At 39.2% G+C, this 13,574-nt stretch overlaps 1 protein-coding gene across 1 annotated transcript in view; it reads left to right on the top strand.

The window, feature by feature from the left end:
- MID1 (midline 1) overlaps positions 1-13,574 on the top strand; it is a 385,559-nt gene that overhangs the window by 133,571 nt on the left and 238,414 nt on the right. The window lies entirely within an intron of this gene.

Raw genomic sequence — 13,574 nt, forward strand, 5'->3', positions numbered from 1 at the left:
TTCAGAGATTGCAGTAAAGACAGGCATAAGAAATTATAAGAGTATTAATTTTTAGAAACTGATAAATGTCCATGAAATCTTCACAATTTATGTTCTTCTGCCTCAGCTCCAGCTGGTCCCTCCATTTGCGGTCCCTGACTTCCCACAACAGGTCTCGAACTCCTGACCTCAGGTGATCTGCCCACCTCGGCCTCTCAAAGCACTGGGATTACAGGTGTGAACCACTGCTCCTGGCCCATGAATAATTTTTATATTGATTATATGTTGGAATTACTGTGTTATGGATATATATTGAGTTAAAATAAAATACCCTATTAAAATTAATTTCATGTTTCTTCCTACTTTTATAATGTGGCCACTAGAAAATTTGAAATGCTGTATGTGGCTCACATTTTATTTCTATTAGACAGCAGTGAGCTAAAAAATATTGTGTTAGAAGACTGCCAGAATGTAGTTCGCACACTCCTGAGGATCCTGGGCCTGTGAGTTAAATCACAGGGAGACAGTGGTACAAATTTCAGTAAAAGCCATCACAAATAGAGATGCCATCCACTATCACCATCATTTCAAAGCACTAAAAAGAATGCCTAACAATACAAAAGTGTAACTGGTACAATCCCAGAATAAAAGAGAGTCCTTTCCATTGAATAAATTGCCTCCCAAGAACACCTCTGTATATGGTTCTTATTTTGCCCATTTCGATTTAGACCAGGGAATCCTTTGACATGGAGCAGTACTTGGGAAAACTGCCTTACAGATCTCTAGTCCCTCCCTCTGAGTATGCAGGTGAGGAAACTGAGGCACCAAGAGGTACAGTGATTCACCCAAGATCATACAGGACCTGAACGCAAAGAGAGACTTTACATCAAATGTAGTAAGTGGTTTGAGGGGGAAGCCTGACTGAATGCTTGGTAACCACATACTTTAGGACTGAAGTCGGTGGTGAGCACCGGTCATTAAGATTTCAATTATACAAGCAGTAGGAATATGATGTTGCTAAAGTAGCCACCATTATACCTAGTTTCTTGAATTCATGTTTTAGAAGGATAATGCCAACAGCCTTATCATCACAAAGTGCAAATCTCCTCTTACAATTCTCTTCTTATAATCTTTCAATGGCTTGTTTTTGCATACATGATGTATTGGAATCGTTTTAACCTGATTTGGAAATACTGCTTTTTGAAGTCAGGCTGAATTGAATTGTAATATTGACTCTACTACTTGCTAGCCAAGAGATCTCTAGCCAGCTACTTAACACCCCAAAGCCCAAGTCTATGAGGTCAAATGGAGTTGCAAATCGTGTTGACCTCATAGACATTTGGGAAGGATTAACTGAGGTAATGCTTGAACAACTCTCAGCATCTTGATTACAGTTAGCTGAAAGTCTAACTGAAGGTTGTCATTGTTGTTGTTATTGTCATAACTTGCCTCCCACCCACCCTGCCCCTCATTTCCTGTCACTCCTTAGACATGAATCCAAGAGTTAACAAGCACTCCACATTTCCTGTTTTCTGGACACTCCAAGTTTTTACACGTTATTTTCTCTGTCTATAAAGACTACTTGTCTTTTAGGATTTAGCCCAGTTCTCTAATTAAATTCTGTTGAAGCAATTTCAATGAAGTTCTTTCCAGATATTGACAAAATGATCCTAAAGTTAGGCCAAAAGAATTAACATGAAAGCACAGCCAATAAAAGTGGGAAAAAAAAGTGTAAGGAGAAAGAAATTGGCCCTACCACATGAAGAGGCACTGTAAATCTATATTTGTAAGGGGAGAGGAAGAGGCAAAAAAAAAAAAAAAAAACTACAACATTTGAAACATGGTGATATCACAAGTCTAGAATACAAAGCCCAAAAAAAAAGACTAGACAGGTGGATAGAGATTTAGGTATAGATATGGATATATAGGTGTGGACATAAGTTTTGGTGTGGGTATAGATATAAATGTAGGAATAAATATACATAGCTATAGATATTGATATGATTTGACTTTGTGTCCCCACCCAAATCTCATGTCAAATTGTAATCCCCACACGTCAGAGGAGAGAGCTGGTGGGAGGTGAGGTGGATCATGGGGTGGATTTCCCCTGTGCTGTTCTTGTAATAGTAAGTGAGTTTTTATGAGATCTGATGGTTTTAAAGTGTGGCACTTCTCCCTTCGCCCTCTCTCTCTCTCCTGCTCCAACATATGATGAAGGTGCTTGCTTCCCCTTTGCCTTACACCATGATTGTAAGTTTCCTGAGGCCTCCCCAGCCATGCAGAACTGTGAGTCAATTAAACCTCTTTTCTTTGTAATTACCCAGTCTCAGGTTGTTCTTTATAGCAGTGTGAGAACGAACTATACAGATACAGATAATTGACACATGTAAAGTCTGAACACCTCAGTGGTATAACATGATCTAATCACAATCCAGTGAGGTCATTAGGGGACTTTGTTTCATTCTGTCAGATGGGGCACACATTCCCTCCATCTAGTGGCTCAGTATCCTGCTAGATCCTCAAAATCCTCTGCTGGATACTCAACATCCATCCACCAAATAAGATAGTGAAATAAATACAGACTAGGCCAGGGGTTAACAAGCTTTTTCAGAAAAAAAGCCAGAGGATAGGTATTTTTGTGATACAAGAACAATGTATAGCCTGATAAATTTTGCAGACCTCACATAGCTCAGACTGTTCTAAACTTTTTCTTTTCTCAATTCATATGTGCCCAGGTGGGAAGGAGACAGGGATTTGCTTAACATATGGCATTGTCTCTCCTATAATACAGTATATGAATTTAACATATACCATCAGATTACTCAACATATGGGTATGAAGAAAATTGGCTGTTTGAGAAAAAAAATTGAATCTCACCTCATGCCACAAACTAATTAAAGATGAATTCAATAATCAAGTGAAAGAAAGCAAAACTATTTTTAAAAGACAAAAATTGATTTGTACATTTCTTTGGTCACTGAATATGGAAGGACGGTCTAGGTGTGAGTACAGTAGACAAAATAAAATAGTTGATGCTATATTTGTGAACATAATTTTCTGCCTTCTGAAAGATAAAAAATAGTACAAATGAAATTAAAAAGCAAGTAACAAAAAGGAGGAAAATATTTGTCAGAAATAGGACAGAAGTAATATCCTTTTATAAAGAGCTCAAACTGATAAGAAAAGTATCAAAATGCTGGTTACAAAAATGGGAAAAAATACTTTTGAATAGATAATTTAGAGAAAAGGAAATAAAAATATTTTAAAACCTCATAAATTATCAAAATGTATACATTTAAGAATACAATATGATTCTATCCTCTTTTTCCTAATAAAAGAGATTTTTAAAAAGTGTTTAGCCAGCACGTGCCTCACACCTGTAATCCCAGCTACTTAAGAGGTTGAAGTAGGAAGATCACTTAAGGTCAAAAGTTTGAGGCCAGCCTAGGCAATATAGAAAGATCTCATCTCAAAAAGAAAAAAATACATATGTTGGCTGGGAGCAGTGGCTCATACCTGTAATCCTAGCACTCTGGGGAACCGATGGGAGGAGGATCACTGGAATCCAGGAGTTCAACTAGCATGGGCACCATAAGGAGACCCCATCTCTACAAAAAATAGAAAAAAAAAATAGCCAGGCATAGTGGCAAGCACCTGTTGTCCCAGCTACTCAGAAAGCTGATGTGAGAGGATTGCTTGAGCCCGGGAGGTCAAGGCTGAAACGAGCCGAGCCATGATTATGCCACTGCACTCCAGACTGGGTGACAGAACAAGACACTGTCTTTTTAAAAAATGTTTAATGTTGGCATAATTCAGTAAGAAGATATCATGTCCTACTGATTAAAATAAAATATGTAAAACCCTCCTGTAAAGCTTTTGCAATAGGCACAAAGAACTTTAAAAATATTTTGACTTACCATTCTCACTTGGACTCAATCTGAAAGAAATAATCACAAATACACATCTACTGTATGTGCTAACATATCTAACATACTCTTCCAGACAAGACTACATTTGGCTGCATGTAACAGAAACCCTACCATACTGAATTAAACAAAAGGAGGTGAAGGTGGAGATGGGGGGTATTTTTCTCATGCAAGAAGAAGCCAGGCATTTGGCAGTCCCAAGCCGATATAGTTGTTTGAGAAAATCATCCAGGTAGCTTCTTGCCCTGCCTTCTTTAGGCTGACTTTTGTCTTCATTGTCTCAAGTTCCAGGGAGGAAAAAGGGAGAAATTTAAGAGACAAAAGACTCATCCTTGGGAGATTTTGTCTTTTTTATTGATACAATTATCTTGTCTAGATAAAATTATCTAGAAATGTATGGCTCTATCTATTTGGCCCAACTATGTTATTTGGTCCTTCCTACCTTTGAAGGAGGCCAGGGCAGAGAATATGTAAAACACCAGAGCTGCAGATGAAATTTGGATGTTCTGTTAGTCAAAATAAAGGTAACAGTGGATATTAGATGGGCAACTCCAAGGGTTGGGCAAACACAAAGATGCACTGCCAAGATCCCCTTCCAAGAAAGGACTTGCTATCTCGCTCCTGGAATGCGGTGCACAGACACCTCCACCCATAAGGTCACAGCTCAAAGGCTGCCCAATTATAAACAGTCACTTCACCCAATGTTCCCTTCTTCCCAGAGTAGCCTGCAACTGATGCCTGAGAAAGACAGGGACTTAAAAATGCAACCATCTATATCCCACATGAGACAATTCTGATCTCTAACGCTTGTTCCAGAGCTCTCAGCCAGGTTGTCCAAGGATTTGTAGGGCCTGGATTGCAGTTTGGCTGCTTTCTGTGCCCAATCTTGCTTCTTCCCCCTTCTCTTTACTGATGTGGATCTCTAGTAAGTATCTTCACCCCAAATTCCACCTCAGCATGTGTTTCTGGAGAACTCAATCTGCAACAGCAAAGTATTGTTTATAATAGTGTCAGGACTAAGGGAAAGCTTTCCCCTTGCTCTGTGGAGGTTTGCTGAAAATTTCAGACAAGAGGCAGATTAATAGGAGAGAATGCATATAATTGTATTTGATCATAGTTTTACATCTGTGGGGGCCCTGTTGTGGGCATAAGAAAGGTAGTCAATGTATGTGGGAAGCTGCTGGTCTCAGTCAACCTGGAAGTGAGTCATCAATGCTGACCAACACTAGATCTATGCAGAAGATATTGGTGATGATGAAGCCTAGCCTCTTGGACATATAAGAGATGAAAAAGGTGGAACCTAATCCATTGACCCTCAACCCCTTAGACACAGCCCCTGCCCAGCCAACACACCCGAGCCTTAAGGGTTGATGGTGACACCAAACCCCCTTCCCCAGAGGGATGGTCAGCACCACCATCAGCTCTCAAGATCACAGACTCTGAGCTACAGTGATGATAGTGACTCACACCCCAATGCCCCAGACCCACAGGATCAGAGTCTTCACATTAACCAGATTCCCAGATGGCTCACATTCTCACGAAACTGTGAGAGGCACAGACACATCCTTGTTAAACACAAACCTTCCCATCCACTGGTCCACTGGATAGAAACCTAATTTTGGATTTGTGTCTCTGCATCCCACCCTTTTTCTTTCCATCTTGTACTACACAGGTAGGGGTGAGTGTGTGTGTGTGTGTGTGTGTGTGTGTGTGTGTGTGTGTGTATGTACAAGTGTGTGGGGTATAGGGGCCGAGGGGTCCCCTGAAGTTTCACTGAAAAAAATCAACTCACAAAAGACAGATTAATTGGAGAAAAGGCACACAAAGTTATTTGACGTGTACAAATAGGAGCCTTCAGAATGAAGGCCCAAAGATACAGGGGAAATTATCCGTTTTTACGCTTAGGTTCAACAAAGTATGGACAGCATGTAGAAACAGGGGTGGACAAAAAGGGCCTGATCTAAAGCTAATGGACTGAGTGGGGAAACCCAGCAAGGCCTGTCTGTCTAGATTCTTCTTGGCCTCTCTGAGCAGCATTCCTTCCTTCTGTGTGTAAGGCAAGACCCTCTCTGGAAGGGGGGTGTTATGACCTACAGTCAAACAAGGTATGTCAGGGAATTTCGTTATGGCCAGTTTTTACATAGATAAGGTGGAGGGAAAGTTAGAGTGATATTTTTAGATTTTATGGCTGACTTTGGGGAAAAGCAGTTCTGGTTTCTATGATCCGTCTTGGGGAAGACGGATTCTAGTTTCTACGGCTAGCCTCAAGGGAGAATGGGACTGAGACAGAAGGGCAGGAGAAGGTCAGAGAGAAACTTCTGCTTCTGAGGCCTTCATTTTGGGGTATTGTTTTCTGAGTTCCTATGATAGTAAATACACAGCAATAGAAAAAAATAATAATTTTTGTTATAATGAACTATTACGGCCATTGAAATGGGAATTTACGTGAAATTTTAACAACATAAAATATCCATGACATAATATTTAGTTTTAAAAAGATAGAAATTGTGGTCTATGTATATAATAGAATACTATGTAGCAACAAACACTAAAGGAGTAGATGTAACATGATACATGTTACAACATGGATCAAAAACACTTTATTTAGTGAAAGAAGGCAAACACAAGAGACTATGATTCCACTTACATGAAATGTCCAGAAAAACAGATCTATAGAGACAGGAGGGAGTTGCCTGGGGGTTGGGGTGGGAACAGGAATTAACTGTATATAGGCATAAGAGGTCTTACTGGGTGTTAAAAATCTGAATTTTGATGATGGCTACATAACTTGTCAAATTTACTAAAAGTTATTTTAATGGGTGAATTTTATAATATGCACATTTTACCACAATAAAGTTGTTAAAGATTCCAAAGTAATGACACTTAGAAAAAGACACAATTGGCCAGGTGCGGTGGCTCACATCTGTAATCCCAGCACTTTGGGAGGCTGAGGTGGGCAGATCATGAGGTCCGAAAATCAAGACCATCCTGGCTAACACGGTGAAACCCTGTCTCTACTAAAAAATATACAAATATATATATACACACACACACATACATATATATATAGCCAGCATGGTGGCACACGCCTGTAGTCCCAGCTGCTCAGGAGGCTGAGGCAGGAGAATCACTTAAACCCGGGAGGTGGAGGTTGCAGTGAGCCGAGATCACACCACTGCACTCCAGCCTGGGTGACAGAGCGAGACTCCATTTCAAAAAAAAAAAAGAAGAAGATAAAGAAAAGAAAAGAAAGAGAAAGAAAGAAAAGAAAGAGAGAGAAAGAAAAGAAAGAAGAAAGAAAAAGAAAGAAAGAAAGAAAGAAAGAAAAAGAAAGAAACAAAGAAAGAGAGAAGAAAGAAAAAAGAAAGAAAGAGGCACAATTAAAAAATATATACACATCCACTATACACCCAACTAGTTGAATTTTATCTCTGTCTATCTGCCTGTATGTGTATCAAACTGTTAATAGTGACTATCACTTCATTTTTTAGTTATGGGTGATTTTTATTCTCAGATAGATCTTTTAATATCCACATTTTCTACATTGAGCATTTATTACTTAAAGCAGTTAACTTATAAACAAACAAACGAAAAGCCAAAACGAAACAGAATCCTTTTTAAAGGATGAAGTGCTGCCAGGCACGGTGGCTTACGCCTGTAATCCCAGCGTTTTGGGAAGCCGAGGCGGATGGATCACTTGAAGTCAGGAGTTTGAGACCAGCCTGGCCAAGATGGTGAAACCCCATCTCTACTAAAAATACAAAAAGTAGCCAGGCATCATGGCACATGCCTGTAGTCTCAGCTACTCATGAGGCTGAGGCAGGAGAATTGCTCGAACCAGGGAGGCAGAGGTTGCAGTGAGCCAACATCGTGCCAGTGTACTCCAGCCTGAGACCCTGTCTTAAAAAAAAAAAGGAAAAAAAAAAAAAAAACAAAAGATGACATACAATTCCTTCTCTGCAGATCATCTCTTGCCCTTCCAGAATGGCTGGAACTTAGTCTTCAACTCCTACAAGCACATGTTAAATCACAGAGTACTTGCTTGTGAGGGAGAAAGTTTTCGATTGAGTGATTGACTCTTTAGATGAGTCAAATCTACTATGTGTGTTTATGTGTCTGTGCACGTAATATTTAATGGAATAATGAGAGACGGTCCAAATCCAAAGAGGAGGACCAAAGACAGCAGTTTCCAGAAACAAGAGGTACGATGTTTATTTGGGATGTTATTCATTCTTTTACTTTTCTTTTCTTTTTTTTATTTTTTCTTTTTTTTATTTTTTTTTTGAGGCGGAGTCTCGCTCTGTCGCCGGGACTGGAGTGCAGTGGCCGGATCTCAGCTCACTGCAAGCTCCGCCTCCCGGATTCACACCATTCTCCTGCCTCAGCCTCCGGAGTAGCTGGGACTACAGGCGCCCGCCACCTCGCCCGGCTAGTTTTTTTTTTTTTTTTTTGTATTTTTACTAGAGACGGGGTTTCACCGTGTTAGCCAGGATGGTCTCGATCTCCTGACCTCGTGATCTGCCCGTCTCGGCCTCCCAAAGTGCTGGGATTACAGGCTTGAGCCACCGCGCCCGGCCTCTTTTCTTTTTTTTAAATCAAGTTCTCACTGTGCTGCCCAGGCTAGAGAGAAGCAGAACAATCATACCTCACTGCAGCCTTGACCTCCTGAGCTCAAGCGATCCTCCCACCTTAGTCTCCCAAGTAGCTGCGACTACAGGTGCATGCCACATTCAGCTAATTTTTAAATTTTTGTAGAGACAGGGCTCACTATATTGACAGACTGGTATCAAACTCCTGGCCTCAAGCGATCCTCCTGCCTTAGCCTCCCAAAGTGCTGGGATTACAGGTGTGAGCCACCATGCCAGGCCAGATGTTAATGATTCTGTCATTGAGAGTTGATAGAAACATTTGAAGTGAAACTTTTTATTTCTAGAGAATCAGGGCTGAGTTCATCTAAGCATTCTTTCAGAAGACTGACCTTTCAAGGGTTGAAATAAGAGCTCTCACGTAAAGTATTAGAGATTTCAGTTGAGATCAAGGAAGAGAAAATGACTACAATTGAGCACAGTATGCCAAAGTTGAATAAAAGCTGGATACTGTTAAACTAGTCTATAAGTTCAGCTAAAACTATACTCTCCTTCTAGTGTCACACAAATGACTCTCATTGTTTCAGGACTGTGTGTTTAATCAACCTCCACCCAATGCCCCAGATTTGACACTCTGCCTGTGGATTGCTCTCTTACCAGAGAGGTAATCTGACATTCAAATTTGTCCATATATCACTTCTAGAAGCTGGTTAAAAAGCACTTTCAAAGTATTGTTATATGGTAAGTTAGCAATTGTGCTTCCAAAAATAAGTTGCATTTTAATATATTTTTTAAAATATTAATGATTAGGGAAAAGGTAGTGAGAGTGCAGCATAGAACATTACATGAACATCACGCTTTTTCTTTTCCGCTAATTCACTGATTTAAATGTGAATTTATTATTCTCACTGAGGTACGACTAATTTGGAATCAAATTATATTTATTTTAATGAGCTATCTTTTTTAATGCATTTTATGTTGCTGGTGCTCTTGTGTTACACAAATAAAAAGAAAATTTTTATTTTTACATCCCTTAAATACTTTGCAGCAATTAAATGCTTACAGATAGCTGAACAATAAATTCTTCCTACAAGCAGAAAAAAGAAAAAGTGCTTTGCCAGGGAGCATTCTAATCTAATTAGGTTTCAATTATCTACAAAAGAAAAAAAAAAGATAAAAAGAAAGGAAAAGAAAAGAAATTAGGTCAAACTTTCCGACAATCAACTCAGGTTATTGTCCTCTGAGGTTCATTTTGAAATACAGTTTAATTTTCTATGCACATTTATTATAAGAATATTATAAACTCACAATCTTAAAAAAATGAAATTGCAATCCCATCACAGAAATATAACCAATACTAACATTATTTTTGAGAAAGGGTCTTACTATGTTGCTCAGGCTGGTTTTGAACTCCTGGGCTCAAGTGATCCTCCCACCTCCACTTCCCAAAGTGCTGGGATTATAAGCATGAGCCACCGTGCCCAACCAATATTAACATTTTGATGTAGCTTCTCACAGAATGTTTTCACTATAGGAACAAACAAAAAATATTATTTGTTTTTACACAAAGGTTTATTCAACAAATGTTTATTGAGTGTCTATTAAGTGCCAGTGTTATTTCTCCTGAATGACACCGTAGCTACACTGCTAACTCATCATTCACTATCATTTGAATGTCCTTTCATGTGAATAAATTTGGATGTGCTATATCATTTTAATGACTGTATAATTACAAATGATTGTACTTTCCAAAATGACAACAGCAACCTTTCCGTTCACCCCCTATACTTTCTGAACCTCACCATGCCCCACCAAGGGGTAGAATACATGGCCCCTTACCTTGAACATGGGCGAAGTTTTATGACTGCCTCAGTCAAGCAGAAGTAACACCATGTGATTTCCAAGAGAGATTATAAAAGGTGATATGACTTCTGCCTAGCGTCCTCTTAGAACATTCACCCTTGGAACCCAGATAGTATGTTGTAAGGGAGCCCGAGCCACATGGAGAAGCTGTATATATATGTTCCAGCTGACAGCTCCCACTGAGGTCTCAGGCAACAGCCAGCATCAACTGTCAGCCACGCAATGAGTGAGTCTCCAGATGACTGCAGCCTCTAGCCTTCGAGCCACAGCAGCTATTGCCAAATATGGCAGAGGTGGCTGTACCCACTGAGCCCTTCCAAAATCACAGACTTGTGAGCAAAATACATGTGCCTTGTTTTAAGCCACTAAGTGTCCAGGTGGTTTGTTATGCAGCAGTAGATAACAGCAATAGAGATAGGCATTTGGATGACCATACCACAATTTTTGTAACCAATTCCTTAATTTTAGACATTTGTATTGTCACAAAGTGTTTTGATGTTGCTGTTGCTGTTGCCTTTAATACAAACATCACATATATATATATATATATATATCTGTGAACACAAAGGTGTGTGTGTAGCATTATTATTATTGTTATTATTATTATTATTATTATTATTATTATTGAGACAAGGTCTGGCTCTGTCACCCAGGCTGAAGTGCAGTGGCACAATCTCAGCTCACTGCAACCTCTACCTCCCGGACTCAAGCCATCTTTCCACCTCAGCCTACTAAGTACAGGCCGCGCCACCATGCCCAGTGAATTTATTTTTATTTTTATTTTTGGTAGTGATGGGGTTTCACCACGTTGCCTAGGCTTATCTTGAACTCCCGAGTTCAAGCAATCAGATCACCTTAGCCTCTCAAAGTGCTAGGATTATAGACGTGAGCCACCATGCCCAGCCGCCTTATTTCCTCAATATTATTTCCCAGAAGTAGAAGCGCAGGCCAAAGGATATGAATATTTTAAGGGACTTTGATGTGAGCTTTTGGCAGTTCAATTTAACGTAGTTTAGCAGTTCACAAATATGTATGGCTTAAAAATAGTTAAACCTGAAATGCTATGGCAAAATCAATCACTACAAATTCCATGACTGAAAAGGAAAGATCACTGAGTATAGAAAGAAAACAAAAAACGAAAAACTGGTAATTCTATCATAAAGAAGTTCTGGCTTTTAATTTAAAGATAATACATTCGAACATTTACATTTTTAAAAAGTGATTATTCAAACATGAATTTTGAGGGTGAAAGTCTTACTAAAGTCTGCTTCCATATTTGTCAAACATAATCCCCAGATGGTTCCCAAATACCCTTGGTCACTAATATACCCCTCTTCATGGTAAGATAACTTTATCTGATGAATTTTAACTTCAAGAACATAAAACGTATCTTCAAGCCTAGAATTTTTTCTCAAGCTTTCTGAAGGCTAAATAACTCTACTGCAGTCTGAAGACCTTGCCCTGAGTAGGGTTTTACCTCTGAATCAGTGTTGTCAGATGAGCAGATACAATGGCTTAACAGGTTGTGGAGAATAGGAAGAGCTGAATTACCATGTGACCATAGCTGATACAATTGTTGCTTTAAAATGTAGAGGCAAGTTTCAAGGTAATGCTTTTGCATCAAGTGCTGCAAAGTTTTTAAGTGCCATGGCTATTCTAATTCTTTACTAATTACATGTGTATTACCTGTCACCTTCTCATAAAAAATAGTAATAATAATAATATCTGAGGTTTGTATAATAGTTCACAAGGTGCTTTCACATTTGTTTTCATTGTTTCATTTAATCTTCATAACAAAACCAAGGGGTCAGCATTACCTTCATCACTTTGCAGGTGAAGAAAGCAAGTCCAAGGAAGCTAAGTAACAAGGCAGAGACAGCCAGGACTCAACTTAAGATCTTTTAAAGTAGAAACCACGGAAGTCTATCCCATCTTTTTCAGTTTGTCTCTTGACTTATGCTAAAACTCATTACACAGCAATAGGGGTCAACAAACTTTTTGTGGAAAGGGCTGGAGAGTAAACATTTTCAGCTCTGTGGACCAAGCAGTTCAATACTGCAACTACTCAACAGTGCCATTGTTGCACAAACACAGCCATGAACAATATGCAAATGAATGGACGTGGCTGTGTTCTAATACACCTTTATTTATACAAACAGGCAAAGGATCTATTTGGCCCTCAGACCATAGTTTGCCCACCCCTGACATAAGAGAATGAGTAAACACACAGGAATCTCATGTCTATTTCTGCCCTTTTAACCACAATCCTTCCCTTCCCCTATAAGAAACTATCTCTATTAGATTCTTATTGATCCTTCCAGAGTTCCTGTTTTCGCAAATACAAGCCTATGCATATATGGACTTTTCATCCTCCCATTGCACCTCTCTTATTTCCCTCAGCCCCATGCCCTCTTCAGCACTTTGTTTTCATTGCCTGGGCATCTGTCTATATTAGTACACAGAGATCTGACATTCCATTTTGCCATTGCATAGTACTTCACTATACAGATATGCCACAGATGAGTCAATCTACCGCTGCGCATTTGTGTGGTTTCCTTGTATTGCTTGAAAATATGACTTTCTTGCTTTCTCTGGTGATTGTGTAGAATAGGTGTCTAGAAGTGGGATTGCTGGAAGGAAGGGTCCATGCATCTATAAATTTGTTAGATTGCCAAATCTCTCCCCCAACTCCAGATTGGTGATGGTATATTATACTCCCAGCAGCAACCTGTGAAAGTGCCCATTTCCCCAGAACCTCATCAATGGTGTATGAGCCAAACCTTTGAATTTAGTCCACTCTAGCAGGCAAGAAATTATACTTCGGTGTAGTTTTAATTTACATTGATTTTATTGCAAGTGAGAAAGAACACTTTTCCATGCATTTAAAGACCGATTATATGTCTCCTTTTGTTTCATAACCTTTGCCCATTTTTCTTTTGGGTGGTAGGTTTTTCTCTTTTCCAAGTTTAGGCATTCATTAAACGTGAAGGAGATGGGCCCTCTGTCCCAGTTCATTATTTCTTTTGACTTGATATATGCTGTTTTATTTTGCCATGTAAAAGGTGTTTAAAATTTTTATGTAGATGGATTTATTGATCATAGAGATATATAGGTGTAGCTGTAGATACAGACATAAATATATCTTCTAGATTTTTTACTCTCCTTGTACTGGACATCTGAGATGAAAGTAAGTGAAAATGATAGAGGTGATGGTGAGAGT

The sequence above is a fragment of the Colobus angolensis genome, unplaced genomic scaffold, assembly GCF_000951035.1.
Source record: "Colobus angolensis palliatus isolate OR3802 unplaced genomic scaffold, Cang.pa_1.0 Scaffold310, whole genome shotgun sequence".
NCBI lineage: Eukaryota > Metazoa > Chordata > Mammalia > Primates > Cercopithecidae > Colobus > Colobus angolensis.